The sequence below is a fragment of the Chinchilla lanigera genome, unplaced genomic scaffold, assembly GCF_000276665.1.
Source record: "Chinchilla lanigera isolate Chin_1 unplaced genomic scaffold, ChiLan1.0 scaffold00017, whole genome shotgun sequence".
NCBI lineage: Eukaryota > Metazoa > Chordata > Mammalia > Rodentia > Chinchillidae > Chinchilla > Chinchilla lanigera.
Window position 1 is genome coordinate 20,337,310 of NW_004955418.1, and position 18,414 is coordinate 20,355,723.

The following is an 18,414-nucleotide window of genomic DNA, read 5'->3' on the forward strand; positions in this document are numbered from 1 at the left end:
TGTGTGTGTGTGTGTGTGTGTGTGTGTGTGTGTGTGTGTGTGTTGTGTGCATTAAATGACACCATTGTTTCCTTAGAGGAAATGTTTTCTGTTATTTAGGTAAGGAATGATCTTTGCTCAACCATTTCCAAGTCACAACTACCTGATCTAGAATTCTTAGAGTTGAACATGAGCCCTTCAAAAACCTTAGCAAAGAAAACAATTATGAAGGGTTTTACTGGTGTAATACAGTGGGTCCAAAGTAATACAAAATTTAGAGAAAGAAGACTTTGTATGTAGCTACTGTTTGGCTTCTTGTAATTTTGGTTATATGAAGCTAAACACCCACAAACCATTTAAATTTAAAATAAAGATGATTTTCTAATTTTCAGCTAAGATTTTTTAAATTTAACTTTAGTTCCATACATTGAATTGACTTGAGCTGTCAATAATACATGTTCTCCTTCTACATAAGGTAGGTTTACAAAGAAGCTGTCAAACTGTTGTCAATAGTTCAGGCACATGCAATGGATCACAAGATAATTAGCTTAAGCCTCCTTATAAAATATTTAATTATTTTACTCTATTTATGCTTGTATGTACCTCTGTGCTCCCTCCCAAGGCTTTTCATTTTTAGCAATATGAGAATTTTAACTATAATGTTTATCTTTTCCAAATAGTATAACTCATAAATCCTGACATCCCTTTATTACTATCTCTTCCAATAATGCCACGTTGAAATTCAACATTGGCTAAAAAAGGAAAAGAACCCAGTGGTTAAATCAAAGAACCATAGAAAAGTCATGTATTTTACTAATGCAGACAAATCAATTGCCAAAACAATGATTCATAAGCTGGAAATAAAATAAAACAAATTGCTTTTTCAAACAGATATTGAAGTCAGGAAACAACTCATGCTTAGAACTGAAATATTCGTCACAGCGCTGTGACCTCTCACCTTCGGTGATAAAGTACACAGGTCAGAATTGACAATACATACTCATGGCTGATCATGGCTGCTAGTTATTGATCAAAGGAAGGAGGGTGAGTACTTTGCAGAAAAAACATTGCTCTGAATTACAAACATCCATTCTCCTGAGACTCAGCAACTCTGGGTTTCCCCCTCCGGAAGTGAAAAGAAAAAGTGAGTTCAGCCAGTATTTAATACCAAGCGAATGTGGTGTTTAATCAATAGGCTTCTGCTTTGTTCTTCGATGTGGAAAGCGGTGTCTATTCATTCAGCAAAGGTTAATGCCGGGGGTCAAGTGATTTCACACTCTCCGTAGGATCCACAACATTTCAGTAGTTCAGATGTCTCAGACAATGATGACTCAGTTGGACTGATTTATTGCCACTCTAAGGCCCTGCTTAATACTAAAGTGCTCTCTTATGATAATACCTCAGAAAATAGCACTGATAAAAGAGGAGGCAATAATTACCTACATTTTGAGGTAATGTCTTCATTTCTAACATCCTATAAAGATGTAAGGTCCATTTAAAATGATCTGCTTTTCGTATTAGCAAGCCATTCGAATAAGATCTTATCAGCATCTTTTCCTTTATGAAATATACCACTGAAGAAATTTAGTCACTCTCTGATACAAATGTAAAAATAATACATGCACTAACAGATATTTTAGATAAGCCTTTTTAAAAATATTTACTTATTGCAATATTTTAATATCACAAGAAAGAGGAAAAACTTGCAGATGGGAAGAAAAATATGAGTTACTATAGCAGTCTTTACTAAAAATGAAAGACAGTTTGCAATTTAATTCCTTTCTCTTTGACCAATTCTAGTATAAGACAAGCAGGCTAGACAGACATGCCTATATATTTTTCAACAATGGTTCACTTAAAGTAGCATTAGCATCCTTAACATGTTAGTACCCATGATTATCATTCAGCAATGCCTCCTTCCAGATGTGTTTTATATAATGAAAGAGGTTCAAATGTCACCAGGAAAACAGTGTGAGAAGAATTAATCAGAAACCTTATCACAGACTTATTGAAGTCTAGCTTTACTGGTATGTCTATGGATGATGAATACGCCAATCAATTAGTAAAATAAAATAAGTTCCGTAAATGTGTCTAAAGACACCCTACCATTTCAACTGGAAAGGTATTTGAAACAGTTTCTTACATCTCATTCTTGATAATTAATATGTAAAATATACTAATATAAACTCTCTGCCTTCTATCACTTCCTTTTGCTGTACAGGTATTCAGAAATTTAATCCAAACCACTATATGTACTCAAAGCAGTGACTAATATGGAAATCCACAAGCTCCTTTAAACGAATGGCTTCATTCTATTGTGTTTGTTTGTCTGCAGTACTGAGGATGGAACCCAGGGCCTTACACACACTAGGAAAGCACTGTATCACTGAGCTAGATCCCCAGCCCTAAACGAAGTATTTTGAGAAACCCGAAGTATAAATAACGGAAAGAACAAAATGAGACAGATAATAAGAAACAGGAATATTGATCTTTTTTGCATGAGAATGGGACCAAGAGAGGGAGGGAAGAGTGAGGGGAAGTAAAAAGAATTAAGTTGTCTGATGTCCATGTACCAACTCCCTACAATGCAAAAAATCATGATGTACTGCAAACATGGACTGATATAAAATTTTAACACCATTTTAAAATATATTTCAATAGTATATGAGTTAAAAAGAAATTTGTATAATTCCACAGTTTTTCACCTTTTACTTTTTAATGAGTAATTCTGTTGTGAACAACTCCATGTTGCAACAGTGATGAATACCGCCCAGAATTTACCTTTCAATCTTATCTTCAAAGGCTGATAGTTTTTGTGCAAGTGTTTACCAATGGAAATGATTCTATAGGCCACATAGCTCAAGATCTACAATTTAAAAAAAGAGCAATGGTAATAACAGTTTTTTGAAAATAAGATAAGCAGAGAAATGAAACAAACTCATGGTATATGCTTAACAAAAATAGCATTAGTAATCTTAGCACTCAACAGACAAAATATGAATAATTTGGATGTTTCAAAAATTGTCTGAAGTGCTTTTCACGGTAACTTCCCCATGCACTGTCCTTCAGGCTAAATATGTTTAAGAGAAATGCAGTTCAACTAACTCACATATGGATAAAACAAGCAGGCTAATACAAGAGCATATGCATGTGTAGGTTGCATGCTAAATTTATTTAATAAGTTACAACCAATGTGATCATTTTGAAACACTAAAATAAATCTGCATATGCTGAGTTTTGCAGTTGTGTTTAGTACACCTAGAATGACAAGAATGAAATGCGCTGCATTGTTATTTTGCCTGCAATCATAGTAAGATATGAAATATAAGCAATTGTTCACATGTTAGTATGACTGAGAAAAACATGTTTTCAGGAGTACATTTTTTATTTCAGTAGTAATTATGTCTTCAAAACCTGCCAAAGTACAAAAAGACAATGTATGTGGTCACTGTCTTTTCTGCTTTTATGTGGTCATATGTACGGGGGGAAAAAGATAAGCATGAATTTCTGTTAATGCAGCTCTTAGACATTTAAATACTATTCAGAACTTTAAAAAAATTAATGTCTCCTTTCAGCCTTCGCTGCTCATCAGCTGTAATTCAAAACCCTTTAATGCTGATTTCAGCGCCATATATGGGAATTATCTCAAGTACTGTACTCTCAATAGAAACATCACGTAGGTCAAGACAGCAGGCTTAATGGACTGATTTTTTTGGATAATTATTGCAGAGCATGTCTGTGACTAACTCCCTTCAATATATCCAATTCAAAATATCTAAATATAAAAGAGGGAAAGGGACAAATTTTTCCTCCATATTTTTCATGAAACTCTTTATTCAACGGTTCAAACTGTTAGTGTAATAAAGTCACCAGACATTTTGACGAAATGAATATTCTGTAACAGTCATTATTACAGGGTCACGAGATAACAACAGCATATAGTATTTATTACTCAATACAAATAGATTAGGAAAAAGAAAATTAAGTGAACTTTAACCTTCTTGCCTCTTTACCCATTCATCTATTCTTTTGTATATGTGAACATCCAGAGACAAATACATATTACATATGTGTATCTAGATATATGTACATTTAGTGTATGTAGATATATAATGGTACCTTGGTTTGCAAACTTAATTCATTTTACGATTTGGGGAAAGACAGCTGCATTTGTGTTTGTGCGAGGAAGATGGCTGTGCTCATGTTCATCACTGATGCACTTTATGAATGGAAGCAAAATTTTACTGAACACCTTTGTTTGCAAACTGAACTGTTTGCTAACAGAAGCATACATGAACTGAGGTGTTACTGCGTCCCTAACGGACAATGCCTTGCTAGTGGTTTGGAGTGGTCCCTACTATTTGGTAACTTAATTTTTCACTTAGCAATACCTTTGTGCATTAGTCTGGATTCTATGTCATATTGATGTTTCTATCAAATTTCATCTTAGTGATCTACCACATATTTTGTTTAGTCATTTTCCATCCTCTGATGCATAAATCATTTCTCTTCCTAGATGAGGCCCTGGTAAACATATTTTGACAAAATTTATTTAGGAAATATGTCCTAGCAAAAGAATCAAATACTCAAAGGATAGCCATAAAGCTAGACAGGGTGGATGAATGACACCTTAAAATACAGAAATTTCTTCATTAACTTCTTGAAGGAAATGAAGAATGGAGACATCTTGATCATTTCAGTAATCACAATTTGTATCAATGATTACAAAATTATCATTTTAAATTATAATTTCCCACACACTGCAATATACTCCATAAAGACTTTATATTTTCTACTTTTCTTAGTAATCAATAACTAATAACTTCCTACTCATTTTTTTAAAGTTATTTTTAGTGTGCAATGCTAAATACAATGTTCCTCAATCACAGCTTGGGAATTTATGAGTTTCATAGTTTCTTGAGGTTGAATAGAAGGTAAAAAACATTTCTTCTACAATTGCTCAAGTATTTAATTTTGTAGCCTTTTAGTAGTCAGTCATAGTATAGAAATAAAATGAAGAAGTACCATACCTCAAGTTTATATACATATGAATTAGACATAAATATGTATCACATATATATGAATTAAACATAAAACTCCATTATTTCCAATTCCCAACATAAACCAAAATCTAGTTAAGAGGATTTTTGTATTATTTCCTTTCCAAGTGGTTATCCAGTAGAATTAAATAAAAAAATTTAAGTGTTTATCTCTGCCCCTTCTTGACCATCAACATTCCCTAATTCAAAATTCACTTTGTGTTTTTTATTATTTTATATATCTGATTAAAAATTTTCTTTATTCCAAAGACACTCACTTAAAACTACAGGAAAACAAATACTCTCACAGTTTAACAATAACTGATTGACATTTATTGTTTGTTTTTCACATGTTTACAGATGATTTTTTAAATTTGTCAAAGTGATATTTAAAATTCAAAATAAAAATTAAAGGGTAGTAATTTGGGGTCATATTACTATTCAAGAAAACTTTAATTTAAAATTGTTAATACAACAAATATTGGGGGTCAGAAGTATTCAGAGGTTAAATTTAACAATTCATTGTGAAGTAAATTTTATTTATATCCCAATAGGATGTGATTTATGAGTTCTGTTTGCATTCTTTTAGGTTAGTAATTATCTAAATTATCTAAATATGTGTCTATAACGACTACCAAATTGACCTACTGAAAGGAAAATAAGATTTATCATTCTTTTCTTTGACTTGTTAGAAAATAAATACATCATTCACACAATTAGGTAAATCACTGTCTTGTTTAGGTTTAAATAGCTATAGGCTTTTAGAGGTAGGACATTTTATTAATTAAAGATAAAAAATTGTTATATCATATTCTATATTTTAATCCATAGGCTACTAGTCTTATGTATAACCTAAAAAAGCATAAATTAGGTCACCCCATAAATTTTTTAAATACAACTAACATATTGTTGGATATTCATTTAAGTAGTCTACCTAAAGTACTTTAATTACATTTAACTACTTTACCTTAGCTTACTGTTCAAGTATTGCCCTCAAGAGAAAAACTTAAAAATTTCTTGATGGTTAAAATTTGTAGGGCATATGGACACCAAAAAATATGTTTAAAAAGATTTTCTGTTTTATCTGCATTTGGAAATGTGGAAAATAAATTTTATGATGCACTATAACTATTAAATTCTTAAGAAAAATTAACAAGAAAGATACCAATTTATCTGAAGTACACTATGATAGAATGCTTTACCTCTCCATTTGTTTAGTATTGTTACTGTTAACTTTCAAATAATGGTCGCATATATAGTATTGAAGGGATACCAAATAATGATTTGGTACATGTGTACATTGTAAGATGATTAAATCAAGCTAATTAATGTCCAGAACTTCATATACTTACCATTTCTGTAAGGAGGAGTATGTTTAAAATCTACAATTTCAGCACTTTGGAAATAAACAGTATATTATTATCATCTGTGGCCACCATACATTGCAATGGATCACTAAAACATACTCCTCCAAAATAACTGAGTCCTTCTTCACGCCCTGGACCAGCCACTGTCTTTTCCTCATTAAAAATTTACTATTTAAGGGGCTGGGGATATAGCTCAGTGGCATAAGCGCCTGCCTGGCAAGTGCAAGGTCCTGAGTTCTATCCCCAGTACTGCAAAAAAAAAAAAAAGTTAAAAAAAATTTACTATTTATAGTTATTGTGTAAAAGAAGATAGGCAAAACAATGCAGCAGAAACAAATGATACGCAAAGACTAAGGTCTCAACATTATAAAAAGTTTAGCTCATCCTTCTTGGCCAATAGGGGATAAGAGACTCTGTTCGCCCAGAGACCTGGGAATTTGGGCTAATGAGCTCAGCATAGGACTCCTCAGGTCACTGGGAGGGATGATGTGACAGATCTCTGACACATCACACATTCTTCTCACCGCACATTGGGTAAACCATACTCCACCAACTTCACTTCAAGGCCCAAGAGGAACTAGAAACATTGGGTGAGTGGTGCTCATTCTACTACAAAAACTGGACAGGTCTCATAGGTGATAAAAATACATTTCATTAGATAGATAACGTAAACAAAAAACAATGTGTGACAAAAATAGGGAAATAGAAAACTTTTTTCAATGTATTTGTATTTTATTGAGTCATTGGCATGTAGCAGGTTCCTCTTTCTTAAACTTTGTTTTTGTTTTTGTTAGAGCATATTACTAATACAGAATGGCCAGTTTCATTTGAGAAATCAGTACACACATTTAACACACTTTTTTATGAGTACATGTTTGTGGCGCACAATGATTGCATGCATCTTGGAGAAGTGATCCATATACACATCACATTTTAATCACTTTTACTTCCCCTTCCTCTCCCCACCCTTTTGTCTCCCCCACCCACCGATCACTTTCCACTTCCATGACACCTACCTCCCTGTCTCCTTTTCTCTTGCTCCTTTTAAATACTAGAGAATTAATAGATAAGCAAGTGAGTGAGACTGCTAATCACAGATCTTTCTTGCCATGAAGGTCATTCTATCACTACACACAATTGGCAATGCAAGAAACTTAATGCAGATAAAAAATGATATACGTGCTCACACCACAAATTATTTGTTGGCCTTATGTGGCTTAATCATGAACAATGAAGTATTTTCCTAACTTTCTTTCTTTTTAAGATAATTGCCCATTCAACTAAACAAGTTGTCCATCAGCTTTGCCTAAGTATGTCATATCATGCTTGATTAGTCACAAGAAAATCTTCACATTGTCTTTTGGGATATTTGAGCTAAATAACAGAATATTTTATACTGGGTAATTTATTAATGACAGAAATGTGTAGCTTACAGCGCTAGAAGTGGAGAGGTCCAAGACCAAGACTCCAGCAGATGCATTATCTGGCAAAGGTTTTTCTCTCTAGTCAGCACCTTATTGCTGCATTCTACCTGGCAGCAGGTGGGCAAGTACCTCCCTTCAACTTCTTTTATTAGGAAATTAATAAATGTGCCCAAAGGCCACTCCTCTTCCTGTTGGCACCCTGAATATTAGGCTCCCATTTAGGGATTTGGGTTTGAAGCATCCCCAACATTAAAACCATAGCATGCTTTGTAGTGAAAACACTAAGACTCCAATATTTCTTTTAACAGTATTTAAAAAATAATCCCTAGTGGTAAGTTTTAATGAAAATTCAGGCTTAGCATTCCTTATGTAACATGAGGGAAAGGTTTCATGTTTTATAAGACATGGAGGGGAACAGAAGAAAACAAAAAAGAATGAAGGTGTGTTATGCACCTGTCCCAACTCCCCATGATGAATGGAATCATGATGCCCTGCAAAGATGGACTAACATTTTAAAAAGGAAAAGATGGGATGTTGTCATAGTTTTATGAATGCCTGTTGGTTTTTCAGGAGCCTTTGAGGTATACTTTTTTAAGGTACATTTTCATATCTGCAATGAACTTCTCTGACCCTTGGCAATTTACATAGCAACTAATTTCACTAACTGCAATGTGACCAACACTGGCAAACACAATGATTTCTCCACATGGTAAATGGCCTGCACTGGCTGTTCCAGCAAGTCATTCTGTTCTCAAAATAGCTTCACACTCAGATTTTTAGTTTTCCTCTCTGCATTAACTAAAACTGAAAGAGCACTTCTTGTTGTCATTTGAGCCTGTAAGATGCAGTGATACTCATTCTCAAGGTCATAGGTGTTGATTGCTTCATATCTACAACCAGTTCTCCAAACAGTGCAAACCACCCTGAAGCATTTTCAGAAAAATTGTTGAGTTGGGGGCTATTTCCAACATCTAGCTCATGGAATATCTCTTAGTCTACGAGTAAGATACCGCACTCTTCCAGATACCCCAGCAGGACAGCCAAAATCTCATTCTATATATTTCACAAACCTCCTTCCAACCTTAAAATTCCATGATACTATGCAGAATACTGCAAAGATCAAGTTAGCATCTGCCCTAGGCAAATGCAAGCAAGGTTTACACCAAAAAAAGAAAGAAAAGCTAGAATACCAAAAACACAGTGCAGTATTGAATATTGGAAAAGGGAGAGCTGCTGAACTTTAAGACATACGAAGATAAATATGAAAACTTATTTCTGAGACCATGATAAAAGCCATCAGTTTAAATCCATACACGAGCTCGAGCCATCTTCAAATTCCATAATGAAGCTCTTATTGATTCTGTGGAACACGACCTAAAATTTCAGCAAACACTGGACAAACGGTAAGGAGTTCGTCCACCCTGGACGTATGTACCTAGACATCTCAATTTAACAACCAGACATACATTAAACAGCAGTAATAGCCAGCCACTTAATGGATCAATTCCCACTGTTTGTGTAATGTGGAAATAAAAAAGCCTTATTAAATGACAAGCTTTTCCTGGCTTGTGCTAATTAATTATACACTGCATCTGACTGCTAATTTAGTGGGAAAATGGAGCCCCAAACCACGGTTTCGGCTTGAACTTTGCCTTGCCACAGCCCAGTTCGGCGCAGAGTGCTGCCGGGGCCCGCCTCTGAGCGACACCAGTATTAAATTAGGGCACAAGGCCGTCAATTTAATAAGCGCTGTAGCAGGTAATTTGAATAAGGACGGATTAGTATTCTACCAGTGCACAACTAAAAGCAGCTGACCTTTCAGACCAAAGAAGATCCTTGAACACATCCAGCTGAATCTCAGAACACAGTAATGATGTGGAGGCGTTAAGAGCGTCCGGAGACACGTTTACGACCCTTGCTATACATCAGGCCCGCCATAGGATTAGTCAGACAGTTTAAATACCACTGCTTCTCCTCTGTTCTCACTCTCTGCCACGAAAAAAGAAAAGAAAAGAAAGAGAGAGAAATAGGAATAAGCTTTTTAAAAATTGTATTTTCAATGACATGTTTTTGAAACTCATATTATTGTTCTGATTTATGGTACCAAGAACACAAAACTAATCAATGCACTTATAAATTAGATCTGAGGATCGTCCTAAGAAACCATTAATTTCCTAAATGAAAAGGCAAATTGAACATGAGAAATACACTTGTATGTATCAGAGCAAAAACGTAAAAATGCTGGGAAACAATTAGGAAACACAGCACAAGATAGTGGGTAAGACTCTAGATCCAAGAGTGAAAACAGAACTGGGTTTAAATCCCAGCTTTTCTGCGTGCCCACTCTTGAACCTGCAGGAATCCAATTCATTGAATTCAGCTCCACAGACATTTATCGAGTTCCATCGTGTTCAGTGCTATAAGCCCTTAGGTTATAAAGATGAAAAAGATTTGATCCCTGTTTTCAAGGAGATCAGAATCTAGCACTGGTGACAGAAACACACACTATTAATCACAATACAGGGAGAGAAGCCTTTCAAGCACAGAGTGTAGTGATCAATTCCGCCTGGTGGTTTCCAGGAAAGCTTCCCAGATATGGCAAGCGCCGTTCAGGCGTTGTGAGCAGCCCCCCAGCGCAGAAGATGGAGTGCTATCTGATAGGAGGCATTCATCAAATGGGGAAACTATTGTACTGAGAGAAGAAGATACACTGGCTAGGTAATAAATATATAGGTTGGAGTTGGGAGTTGAAGGGTCTGTGAAGGAATAATTATGTGCTGCTGTGTACTTGAAAATGATTTCTACGTCGTATTAGGGCACCTAAGAACAGGTGTGTTGATTAGTAAAATTAGGAACATAGAACAAGCTAGAATATTCATTTGCTTGATCTCATAAGTATGAGGCAGACCAAAGGCCACCCAAGGGTGCACTAAATGCAGGAGAATGTGCACCCAATCCTAGAGAACATGGTCACCACGCTTTGATCATGAAAGTCTTTGCCCTGAGCTCACTGCAATGGCTATGTAGGTAGCACACTGGAATAAGAGTGGGAAGTATGTTGCCATAAACTTTTAATCCACCTTATTTAACTTATAAATTGTGACACAGTGTCTACTGCTACTTATAAAATATTTGCCCTGCATTCCATATGCAGCACAGGTATCCACATAGAAAGTGCTGGTACTGCCATCCTGATTACTTACGGCTGCACCTACTCTAGTGAGTTGTTATCGGTGCCTTACAGGTTGCTGAATACTTTGAGAATCCCTTACACTCACTGTGGTCCTGTGAGAAACAGGTGGTATAGTAAATGAGAGAGTCAAAGGGAGGAACTACTCAGAAAGTACAACTCAGAGTAGGACAAACAACAAGTACATGGGGCTCAGAACTGTAAGGCTGCCACCACCTGTAAGGTGGGAGAGGAAGGGGAGGAGTCAACAGCACAGGCTTGGAGCCAGTGTCTGGGCACGATCCAGTGATCCTGAGCCAGTGTCAGATAGCACGAACTTGACACCCATTGATTTCCTGCACATGTCTTCCATTGGCTTTAGCCAACCAAAAGCAGGTCATGAACATTGACTGACACAGAGTAACAGGCTGTCTGTGCCTATAGGGCAGAAAGCACAGGGTGCAGAATAGCTCTGGAAAGGCAAGGGAACAATACCAGCGCGTTACTTCTGACCACACTGACTGAGTTAGGCCAGCGTGCTGAGACTCAAAATGAAGAACTAACTTCTCAGGTACAAACCAGTCTCCCACAGCTTTAGGGTCCCAAACAGCTCACATTCCAGGAATCCCATTTCTACTATTAAGGGAGAAGAGAAAAAGTGAGAGGCCTGTTTCACTTGGAGGTCTTGGTGCTCAGAGCCTGGGGGAGGCTGGGCTGGGGTAGGGAGGAGGACAGAAGAGTGGTCTGGACTCTGCATTCATCATCACTGGAACTGGAGGAGGTGTTACAGAGCCCAACGATGTTAAAAAGTACAATAAGGAGATAGCATGGAAAAGTGCAGAGCTAAACGTGACACCTCAGATGAAACACACAAATCCTTTGAAAGAGAGCTCATGTACACCGACATAAGAAAGAGACCATCTGCACAGCACTGCACCTAGTGAATAAAATAAATTCACCATTTTAAAATGTTCTGTCAGACCTCCAGTCCTGACCTGGTCGGATGACAGGAGTTAATCTTCACTCAGGGGGTGGATGGAATGATTCTCACAGGTGGAACAGAATTGAGAGGTTCCCACCAGTGACAAGGGAAGTTATGGTGCAGTGGGTAGGATTCTTAGGGAGGTTGTCTCCTAGAAGTGGAATTAAATCAGACCCAGACAAAAGCGTGACCTACACCCTCATTAATGAAATATAAAATAAAGCCATAAAAAGTCAACTGATCCCAAAGAAGATAATTAAGCCCTGGGGTGGCTCCAGGAGATGCTGGGAACATCCAGAGGTGGCTTCTGGGAACACACTGATGACAGGTGCTACTGGCCCCAGACCAGAGATGCACTCCTGCAGCGGTCGGCAATGAGCCCCATGGGAGGATTGTCCACACAGATGCCAAGAGGCACTGTTTGGTGGAAATCTGGCGCTTATACCCAGGAAAGTCTCACCTCACTCTGGTCCATACCAAATTGAATCTTGAGTATGATATTAAATCTCTAAATATTACTTGTTTTTTTATTACTTGTTTTTTTAAACTCTGCTTTAGAATGAAATAATACTATTAATCCAGAAATTCTTGGAGAAAACTCAGTGATTGCTTGGCAGAATTACACCCTATAGAAGACAGTAAACATTGATTTCTGTGTATACTAGTAGAAGATAATTAAATTGAGTTTAGACAGCAGATAAAAAGGATCAGAGGACTATTGCATCGCAGGTTCAGTTTAGCAAGACAGGAGATTCTGGACACCAAGTATTGCTTATGTGTTATTCCAATTAGAGAAAAAGACAGAGTTTTTTCTTAATAATGTAATCTGGGTATTTTTCTTTAGATCTCACAGTGATATTCCTTTTTCAGATTACTAGTTACATTTATAAACAGGATTACTTTTGTCTTCTGCCCAGTGTTCAAAACCAAGTAAACCTTTTCTGGGGAAAGAAAAGGCTTAATTTCCATTGTGCTCATCCCCTTACCTGACCAGATTGAGTCACGATGGTTCAAATATAAAGGTGAACACCAAGTCAACTTGAGATCTAAGAAAATGTTTTATGTATTGATTCCCCAAAAAGTTGATAATGAACTTTACTGACCATGAACCCAATCATCTTTAAGTGACAATGCTCTATAATGGGAGGGTCATCAATTTTAACAGACAGACCTACTGCTCCAGGGAGACACCCTGAGAGTAATGGAGGAGGTTGTAGATGTGGAGGGGCTGATGGCATGCCTGTATCTTCCTCTTTTGGAGTGGAACTGCTCTAAACAATGTATTTAAGTAACTGCTCTTTGGGGCAACCTACTTTCTAGGCCCCTTTCTGTCTCTCTCAGACAGAAACCATCTTTCAGTAAATTCTTCCTAAAATAAATAAATAAATAATATAACTGCTCTTTAATTTCCTTTGCTGCAGTTATCAAGATTTCTTCTCTACCTTACAAGTAAACTCAGTTTCAAATATTAAGAACCTTCCCAGATTTCACCATATAATATTTTATAAGTAAAATGTTAGGTACATTTGCTAAAAGAGTAAAATTAAAAAAATAATCCATTTCATGTTTTTAAAGACATGATGAAGCAGGGTCACTGCGCAGGGGGCCCCAATCCCAGGTGAAAATTCTAAGCACTTTGCCAGCAGCCTGGGCCAGCATGAGCCCGGAAAGATCGAAAATTCATGCACATTAGGCAGAGTAACTTTATTACTCACAGACAGGCAGCCAGGGATAATAAAAACCTCGGATTCACGGAGAGCTGGTCCCCTAATTATCAGTGAAGCTGCCCAAGGCCAACGGTGTCACACAACACCTGCAGCGGAAGGACCCTGACACTCTCCTCTGGGTTCCACACCCAGGGACACCTGGACATGGGAACCAATCTTCTCAGGACGTCCTGTGCAGACAGGGACGAGAACAGAGACCTGCTGGTTTGGACCAGTTCCTCCTGATCACAGATGCTATATTCCCAGCACTTTCTAGAGTTATTCTTGTGCAAAAGAGAAAGAGGAGGAAAGAGCTGTCACCCAGGTCCCCTGGCCACTTGGCCTGTAGGCGTACAGCTCTACAACATGCCACCGCTAATCACAGAAGCACCCAGCATAAAAGGTGGCACTGCCCACTACATTTCATGCCCCTCGATGAACAGAGAGAGACAGCAGACATGGCATCATTCCAAACAAACATGTGTATCAAATCTGAACAAAAAGATCTGTTTGCAAATAGAAGCGCAGCGTGCAGGGGAGTGCCGGTCTTCTGGCTGGCTAGCTTCCTGCCTCGTAGGCTCCTGGAGGGAGGGTCCTGGGTGCACGGGGAGCCTCGGGTGGGGAGCGCCGGTCTTCGGACCGGCAGCTCACTCCCAGCCTCATAGGTCCCTGGATGGAGGGCTTCCGGTGCACAGGGAGCCACGGGTGGGGAGCGCAAGTCTTCTGGCTGGCTAGCTTCCTGCCTCGTAGGCCCCCAGAGGGAGGGCTCCTGGTGCCTGGGAGGCCACAGGGTGAGGAGCGCTGACCCTTGGGCCGGCCCCCAGCCTAACAGGCACCTGGGAGGAGGGGCTCTGGTGCACAGGAAGCCACACGGCGGTGAGCACTGTTGCACACCGGCCCTCAGGCCGGCCACTGCTACTTCGTTGAGAACTACCATGACACAGAGAAACATTGACACAATTGGCCCACCATGCACCAGCTGCAAATGCCCACCCACAGATGTGTCTGAATCATTCAAACATGGAGAAACCCCTGGGAATACATGCCATACAACAGGTCACTCTTGCTCCTGCCATTGAGAACCAGAAAGGTCCAGAGTCAGCGGAGGAGCAGCTGCTGAACAAGGACTCAGAGAACACGAGAATACAGACTAAGCCCGAGGAGTCAGAGGTCCTGTGGACTGGATTCATGAAAGCCATCGGAAGCTGTAAACCAGGAGGACCTTGCACAAAACCTGCAGAGACTCACTGGAAGCCATTCTTCCCCTGACAGTACAGGCTGTGGTGGAGCCCCGGAGAAGTCTGCAGCAAGATTCCTGCTGCCTGTGCTGACAGTTGGGGAGAGGACACTAACTGGTTGTGGGGTCCCAAAGCAATGGGAAGCTGGAGAGAAAAAGCTACAAAGAATGGCTTTCACCCCAGACAGCTCACTTGAGATGTTAGTAAGAATTGCCTCCTCAGTATTCTATAGCCATGATGAGGAGGAGGCCAAGGAGAGAAAACAAAGAGACCGAGAAAAAGCAGCTGCTTTTGCTGCACCACTAAGAGAAACAGATCCCAAGTCTGATTCCCGGGGCCCCAAGAAGAACTCGACAACTGCATTCATCTGCTACCACTGTTAAAAGCCAGGCCACCTCAAGAGGAACTGCCCTAAGAGGCCCCATGGGCCATGCCCTGGATGCAAAGGAGACCACTGGAGATCGGTCTGCCCTCTGAGGTGGAGGCCCCAGAGCTCAGACACATGCTACCAGTTAGTCCAACAGGAATGAGAAGGCTTGAGGCATACTCTGCCTTCTCCCTCTGGCCAGACCATCATCTCCATCGAGGAGTCCTGGGTAACCATGACTATGGAGGAACAAGAAAACAGCCTGTTGCTAGACACAGGTGCAAGTCTCTCGGTCCTTCTTTTCAATCCTGGCCTTCCTTCCAGCAGTCATACCTCAGTGAAAGGAGTCACTAGTGAGGAGGTAATATGCTATTTTTGAGAACCCTTAGGCTGTAACTACTTGTTAGATCCTTCTTGCATATCTCCGTCTTCCTGAGAAACCACTTTGAAGATACCACCATGTATTACAGCAGCCATTGATATTTTCCTACTAATCTATCCATAATTGTGTAAAGTTTGTAATGTTCCTATCCTATTTCATAAATGGATGTATGTTTATTATTATGTGTTTCCTACAACAACCATTGAGAATAGTTAATGATTTTTCAATAGGTCACTCATGTATAGCTCTATATTCTTTAGAAGCCACTTTGAAGATACCAAAGTATAGTACAACAACTCTTGATAATCTCCTACCTCTTTTGTCTCTAACTCACTATTATTGTCTGTTTTCCTGAGAAACTATTTTGTAGATAACAACATGTAAAACAATACCCATTGATAATTTCCTACCATTTTGTCTGTAATTTGTTAAGTCCCCCCTATTATTATGTTATCCTTCTTTTACTCTTTAAAATAAAAAAAAATTTAAAAATAAAAAAAAAGATCTGTTTGCATTTATAGAAGAAAAATAAATATTTTCAGGTCAAATATGCTGACTGTATAAAATGGAATAAACTGAGCATTCAGAATATTTCAAAATATTGTGATCTAGAAATCTATAAAATTATCTTTTATTTTCATAAATTTATTTATTTTTGTTCCAAATAAATTAATTTATTTTTGTTCCTAATAAAAGACAGGGGTTTTGTGACATTCATTGAGGTTCATAACTTACTAATTTTCTAGGTTCTTCTCCCTTTGTTATATACTTTCTCCATGAAATTAACACACTGGCTTATTATTAATAACTTTGTAAAAATAACCTTATAGAGATAAATCAACTTCTCTTTGCATAGTATAAAATAGTTATGCTAAATATGCGCACCCATGTATATTTTCCATCACTGGTCTAATATAAAATTACAGGTTTGGAATTTCCTTTACCAGAATTTCATGTCCTTTTATTCTGCCAATTTGACACTAATCCCAGACCTTCCTGAGTAAACAAAAGCACATCATAAACTTGACAAGGTTTAATGTAATCAAAGGAACCAACGTAAGTACATTTCAACTACCAAAACCAGTAATGTAAATAGCAAGGTACGAATACACCCTGAACCAGATTTCTATGCTGTCTGGTGGACCCTGTGTACAACTGCGACCAATACAGTTTTTGTCCTGCAGAACACTTGGACAGCAGGCTGAAAACTTTGTTTTAGTTTCTCCTCTACAATTTCTTTTGAAGTCCACAAATTTTCTATGTATTATTAGCTGAAGAAACTGAGGATCAAATATTGTGGATCTCTCAAACTGTTTCTGACAACTGAGGACACCATTCTTACTACAAAGTGAGCCACACTGCCATACATTTACTTTAATACCACCTAAAAATACAGGGACTTGTGAAAAATCATTTCTAGTTCCACAATTATCTTTGTTACTTGCACATAAATACATTAGTGCACCATTATCAACTTGAGACATAGCTTTTGGAAGGGAGAAGGAAGGGAAATTGAAGGAAAAGGGAAAGAAAGGAGGAAAAAAAAAGGGCCAGCAAAAGCTGAGCATTCTGAAGTCAATACTTGGATTCATTCACACAAGAATCCTATAAAGAAGAGACATTATTGCCCATAGTTTTGAGGAATCGAGCTAGGAAATATTATTGCAATCTAGGTCTTTGTTGAGCACAATGTCCTTGCCCTCTTCTTTTCCCTCTGATACCTCCTTCTACCTGCTTTTTGCTATCATTTCAATACATGCTTAAAACCAATTTCTGCCCGTAGGGAAGACTCAATGCCTTCCGATAAATCCTGCATTAAGCTGTTGGTGGACTACTGGATGTGTGCCTGACCATTTAACAAATATCTTTCCCTTCTCTAACCACAGCAAGTGACAGACAGATTTCTCATCCTTTAGTTAGGATCCATTAGCAAGTGAAACTCTGGAAACCTGGCCTTCAAAAACCACAATGCATCCAGTGTGTTGAAGATAATGTACAGAGAGCTGGAGAACGCTTCCCTTCCTTTCTTTTCCTCCCACTGGGTTCACCACCCATTGTTATTTATTATTGATGTCTTACCATAAACCTGTGACTCTATTGATGAGGTACAGTCTATGCCAGAAAGATCGCAGACTAAGTTCACTTCCTGTGCCTTAAACAATTCTCCTATTCATTAGCCTTTTTTACAAAATTTAATCAATACATTTTTGAGTACCTAATTGAGGGGAAAACCCATCAACTCTTAATGAATTGTTGGCACACTTTCATATATATATAAAAATATGAGCCCAGCCACTATTTTGTGAGAGTAATATACTTTCGCATTTGTCCATTTTAGAGGTAAGATCTCCACTGAAAGATGAGGCAAAATGTCACCAAATGTCACAGATTTCAATGACAGAAGCAAAAGTAAATTACCTGCTCGATCTTTTAAGCTTGGCCAAGGTGAAGAACACATCCCACGGTGGAACTATCTCCCTGGCAGGCATCTTCGTGTGTCACCCAGTCCTAGTCGGGGGAACGGTTGGGTCACAGTGCAGTGTGCAGGACTGTCACTCACAGGAAAGAGCTGCCCACCTGGCAGCAACAGTACCCAGGTAAAACCTCACATCCGCCCATGAAAATCAAAACTAGAACATTTTTGGTCCAACCTCTAATGTTTTCCCCCTTCTTTCTCTTTTTTTAAGGAGTACACACTTGCAGTACATGGTGATCATACTTCAGGTTGATAAACATCTGCCTCTCTATTTTCTTAAATGTC